Source organism: Trachemys scripta, chromosome 2 (assembly GCF_013100865.1).
Source record: "Trachemys scripta elegans isolate TJP31775 chromosome 2, CAS_Tse_1.0, whole genome shotgun sequence".
Lineage (NCBI taxonomy): Eukaryota > Metazoa > Chordata > Testudines > Emydidae > Trachemys > Trachemys scripta.
This window is the reverse complement of record NC_048299.1, coordinates 162,169,282-162,175,175: the sequence shown is the minus strand read 5'-3', so window position 1 is coordinate 162,175,175 and position 5,894 is coordinate 162,169,282. Positions and strand designations below refer to the sequence as shown.

The following is a 5,894-nucleotide window of genomic DNA, read 5'->3' as shown; positions in this document are numbered from 1 at the left end:
GCATAAAAACTGGAGTAAGGGCTTGTCTACATGTGAAAGTCAATCCAGAACAAAGTTAAGGCTACATCTACACTACAGGGGGGAGTCGATTTAAGATACGCAAATTCAGCTACGTGAATAGCGTAGCTGAATTCGACGTATCGCAGCCGACTTACCCCGCTGTGAGGACGGCGGCAAAATCGACCTCTGCGGCTTCCCGTCGACGGCGCTTATTCCCACCTCCGCTGGTGGAGTAAGAGCGTCGATTCGGAGATCGATTGTCGCGTCCCAACGGGACGCAATAAATCGATCCCCGAGAGGTCGATTTCTACCCGCCGATTCAGGCGGGTAGTGTAGACCCAGCCTAAGGGCTGGTCTACACGTAGTCCGGACTTCGGACTAAGGTACGCAAATTCAGCTACGTTAATAACGTAGCTGAATTCGAAGTACCTTACTCCGGACTTACCGCGGTCCAGACGCGGCCGGAAGTCTCCCCCCGTCGACGCCGCGTACTCCTCTCGGCGAGCTGGAGTACCGGCGTCGATTGTGAGCACTTCCGGGATCGATCCGGGATCGATTTATCGCGTCTTAACCAGACGCGATAAATCGATCCCAGAACATCGATGGTGTGCCTCCGGACCAGCCGGTAAGTGAAGACTAGGCCTAAGGTGTGAATTTAAAGTGGATTAACTATTCCTCATTGACTCCATGTTTTAACTACATGTATGGACTCTCTTGTTCTGAATTAGCTTAATCCAATTCCAAGGTGATAGTGAATCAGGCTCTAAAGATCAAATTCTTCAAACACTTTGCACTGGATGCACTGCTTGAGTAATATGATTAGTTTCATTGAACCAAATGGAACATTGATGCCAATGGGACTACTCACTCACTAGTATGCATCATGGCTCCAAGTTAACAGAAGTCTTAAACATGTTCTTAACTTTAAGCATGTGCTTAAGTCCCTGTGACTTAAGCATTCTTTTAAGAGCTTTGCTGGATATGGATGGACTTAAGCACATGCTTAAGGACTTTGCTGACTCTGGCCCTGTGCCCAGTAATAAGTGTTGCAGGACTAGACTGTACAAGCCTGATTCACCATTGCCATATACCTTGTAAAGTTATTTTCACTAGTTTGAAGTGAGTGCACGGTGGGTTCTGATTTGGGACTCCTCACAAAGTAAAGTACTACTCAGTCTAAGTAAAAGTGGCAGAAGCTGCTCCTGTGGTATTTACCAGGAGATGTGCAGATATTTAATTTTATTAAACATGTTTTGTAGGGGGAAAATGATGGTTCTTTTAGCCTAAATAGGTTTTGTGTGTGGGTATGAAAACACACACACACATATAGAGTCTGTTTCTAGTGACTGTTTTTCAATGAAATATCTGTTTTCACTTTCTCTCTTTTCTGTAATGAAAGTAGCCTATACGGCAAACAGAACAAAGCCAGTAAGATGTACTTTGGGAAAGTGATTATACTTTTTAATGGTCAAATAGCCAAGCTATATATCAAGTTACAAGTAAAAGGGGCCTTGATCCTGCTTCAGTAAATCAGAAATTATTTTTGGTCAGTTGAGTAGCTGTAATCTATTCTCTACTAACATTAAGTAGACATCCTGGTGAGGGACTGAACAAGGGGAAAGGGCTCAGGTGAAAATCAGAGGCATATCTTTTACTTGTCAGGAGAATCCTCCCACCTCCAACCAACCAATACTTAAACAAAATAAATCAGGACACAAGCCAAGCTCCTTACAAGCAAATAATGAGATTCACATGTCGTTTTTAGCTGTGCTTGGTCCTGAGACCAAAACAAATGGTTAGACGCAAAGTATAGTTCTCTCTAGTCTCACACAAATATATCTTTGACTGTGATGTCTAGGCTGTAAAACCCTGATCCATTTTTTACCTGGCTTCTTTCACTTGCTTTTACTCCTTTCTCCTTAATTTGGCAGTTTGATGCTTTAAGCTAATAATGGTCACCTGTGCAACTCTTTCTCATTGTACTCTGGCTGACTTATAATAATAATTACATACACAGAATTAAATTAATACACATTAAAAGAAAGTTATCTAGGTCACAATGTCAAGCACTTGAAAATTAGAAAATGCTATTGACAATTGCCCATGCAACCTTAATTGTGCCTTGTGCATCCATCGTGTGCACTGAATGAGACAGGGGCCCTGTGGGGAAAAATAGTATATGATTGTGTAATTAAAGGCTATTGCATAATGCATATGTAAAATGGGGCAAAAATAACATTGCCTGGGCAACCATAAATATGACTGTGACGTTGCACCCCGTAAAACATTATGGGAATATGCTTATGAATGTATATATGACATAACTGGAATATGTTTTATGCTACATATTCCATGTAACATATCTCTGTAAAGGTTATGATCTACTGAATATATTCATCCTATTTGTATGCATGTATCATTTTTGTATTCAAAGTTATGAATATTGGCTATGTACTTGTTTAATTTTAAGTAGCCTCAGTAAAGCAGTTGGGCAGCTTCCTGAGAAAAGACTATTCTCAGTAAGTGCCCAATCAAGAAACACTTAAGCCAACGATTAACTTGGAGACGCCAGTCCACATCTGAGCTGTCCCAGGAGTGTGGCCTGGCTTGTAAGGAGCTCAGTCATGCATGGACATGTGACTTGCCCATGTGACTCCAAAACTCCATCTTGGAGCTAAATTCTGGATAGGAGAGAGGAGGGGGTGTACACCCACAAGAGAAAGTCTAAGCCCCTGGGAGACCTTTCCATTTTGTCTTCAGCTGGCTCAAGAGAGAGCCTCTCCACCCCAAAAGGATACCTGAAAGAAACTGGAACAAAGGACAGTAACCAGAGGGGTGTGAGTGATTGCTGGACCCAGACTAGAAGGAGGCTAGTCTGTAAAAGAAACTTACTGGAACATCTCTGAGGGTGAGATTTCATCTGTAATCACTTTCTTACTGTATTAGGTTTAGACTTGCATGTTTATTTTATTTTGCTTGGTAATTCACTTTGTTCTGTCTGTTATTACTTGGAACCACTTAAATCCTACTTTTTGTATTTAATAAAATCATTTTTTACTTATTAAATAACCCAGAGTATGTATTAATACCTGGTGGGAGGGGGCAAACAACTGTGCATATCTCTCTATCAGTGTTACAGAGGGCGAACAATTTGAGTTTACCCTGTATAAGCTTTATACGGGGGAAACGGATTTATTTGGGGTTTGGACCCCATTGGGAGTTGGGCATCTGAGTGTTGGAGACGGGAACACTTCTTAAGCTGTTTTCAGTTAAGCCTGCAGCTACTTGGTTCAGACCTGGGTCTGGGTTTGTAACGGGCTAGCGTGTCTGGCTCAAACCAGGCAGGGCACTGAAGTCCCAAGCTGCCACGGAAAACAGGCTCAGAGGTAGTCTCGGCACATCAGTTGGCAGTTCCCAAGGGGTTTTCTGTGATCCAACCCGTCACAATGACATCTCCTAATTTTTCAGTAGAGTTAGTGGGAAATTCTAATATATTGAAAGTTTGTTTTAGTTCAAATTTGAAATCTCCCACAGAATGGAAATTCTGAAAAATTTTAATTAGGAAACATTTACCTGTTTTACTTCTGACATTATCAAAATGAAATATTTTGACATTATAGAACATTATAATATAAAATATTAAATCAACTATCAAGAGATATAATACTTTATTAAAATAACATTAAGAGAATATAAAAATGAAACAAAATGGCTCAAAATGTTAAGGCCAAAATGAAATATTTCTACCTTATCAAAATGAGCCTCTTTTACATCATCAAAATGAAATGAGAAAGTTGAAATTATTTTTTTTAACATTTTTCCAGAGAAAAATGTGTCAAACTCAATACATTGCTGCACACAATTTCAATTTTAATGAAACTATATTTTCTGAGGGAAAACTATCCATTGAAAATGTTTCAACCATCTCTACTTTTGAGTGTGTTTGACTTTGCAGCCTAAATAATGTTCTTTTAATGCAGTTTGTTTTGCAGGTAGTTTTAGTTTTTTTTTTTTTTAAGAACGTAAAAAGATAAAAGCAAGTTCTATTATGTACAAATATAATATTCCCCTCTCATTCATCTTCAGGAGGGTCTGAATCTGGAACCCGCACCACAGACTGGTTCCTCCAGAAGTGCAGGACTAACTACATTAGCTAACAGCAAGAGAAGGTTGTTATCCCACAGCAGGAGAATTTGAGCCACTGGCACTGTGTGCTGGGTTTAGGGAGTAATTAGGAGGAGTCTGGCCTGGCTTTCTCCCCCTCTCTTCCCTGGGATATGGAGGATTCCTGCCCTGTGTGGTGCCCCCAAAGGTAAGGGAACAGCTTGCTGGTCCAGTCTGGCTTGGCTAGGCTCTCCTTCCATCCTTGTGACCCCTCTGATACAAGTGATCTGGCAGTTCCCGGGCATTCCAGTACAGTATATGTTGCTGCTTTGATGGCAGGGTGGGCCTGGACTTACATTAGAATGCTCATATTCATTTATTATTTTAGATGCTGGCAAAATTTTCCTGAGAAAAGCAAGCCACAGCAGGGAAATGGTGAGTTTTAACAGTTTACAGCTCAGAATGTCAGAGGGGGGGAAAATTACTTTGCTAGCCTGAGGGCTTTCTAATTGCTGGATTGCAAAGGTCTGCTGTAAACAGGTGTTAGAGCTTCTTATAAAAAATATCACACTAATTAAATCTTTTGTAATGGGAAATATAAGGCAACTTAAATGTAGGGACTGCTACCAGTTCCCCCTGTACTAATAATTACTTATAATATATGATTTATCTTTATCTCTCAAAGTGCTTTACAAAGGTAGGTTAATATTTCCATTTTACAGATGGAGAAATGGAGGCAGAAAGAGGTATCCAGTGTCACAAAGCAAATCAATGGAAGAGCTGTGAATAAGACCCAAGGCTCCTGACTCCCAGAACAGTGTCCTATCCACTGGATCACACTGAGAGCTAGCAGAGCCAAGTCCATATATTGCTAGTAAAGAGTAATTGTTTGCTAACGTGTTTTCATAACCTCACTGTTTGAATTGTGACTGCCAGTGATATCTTTTCTGGTTTTTAGTCTTTGTGATTGGAGGATGGAGCTGTGGGGTGATCTCCTTTTCCTTCCCCCCCCCGCCCCCCCCCCCAAAAAAGGGTCTACAACTGTCTCTTCATGATGGACAAATTTCACTTTGGGAGGGCACAGGGCTTAGATTCAGACTTCTGGTATTTTAAAAATTGTCTTTTGTTTAATTACTTATTTAAGGATGATATAAGGCTTCTGAATTTTATAATAACTAACTCACCATTTGTTTGATCTAAGCCATCATCTCGCTTTTGTTGAGGAGATGGGGGTATTTCATAAAAGAAAAATCAATAATTTGTTTTATTACTTAAAAGAAAATATAGAGAGAACCTCACCAGTATTTTGCCCGAGCATAGACAAGTAGTAGGGACGACTGTCTCTAAAACATGTAATATTTATCAGGCTAAGGGTCAGACTCACCCCCACACTCAGCAAACAAAAAATTGTGTAACATAAATACACATCATGTACCAAATGACACAGAGGCAAACAAACCAGCACAAAAAATTAGCAGAAAAGACTTGGGCTATCTCAGTGACTCATATGTTGGAATTATTTCTAGGGGTCCCTAGAATGAAAAGCCTTACTCATGGTGCTTATTATCAGAGAAAAGAGTCTGACAACGCTAGAAACAGGCCCATTTTTATCATGTCACACAATTCCCCTGTGTCACTTTTCTATGGTAGTGATGGTGTCCATTTACATGCACAGACAACATGGGAGTCAGCTTAACCACATACTTGTGAAATCAGACATCTGCCTGTAGAGTGCAAAAAACAGTTTAATTAGCTCAGCCAGTAGAGGGAACTGCTAATCAGTAGTAGGT

At 40.4% G+C, this 5,894-nt stretch overlaps 1 long non-coding RNA gene across 1 annotated transcript; it reads left to right on the top strand.

Moving 5' to 3' along the window:
• Positions 1 to 2,851: 2,851 nt before the first annotated feature.
• LOC117873075 lies at positions 2,852 to 5,135 on the top strand. Its single transcript, XR_004644640.1, has 4 exons — positions 2,852 to 2,908; positions 4,087 to 4,312; positions 4,493 to 4,539; positions 4,827 to 5,135. It is a non-coding gene; the product is annotated as an uncharacterized LOC117873075 (long non-coding RNA).
• The last annotated feature ends 759 nt before the right edge of the window (positions 5,136 to 5,894 follow it).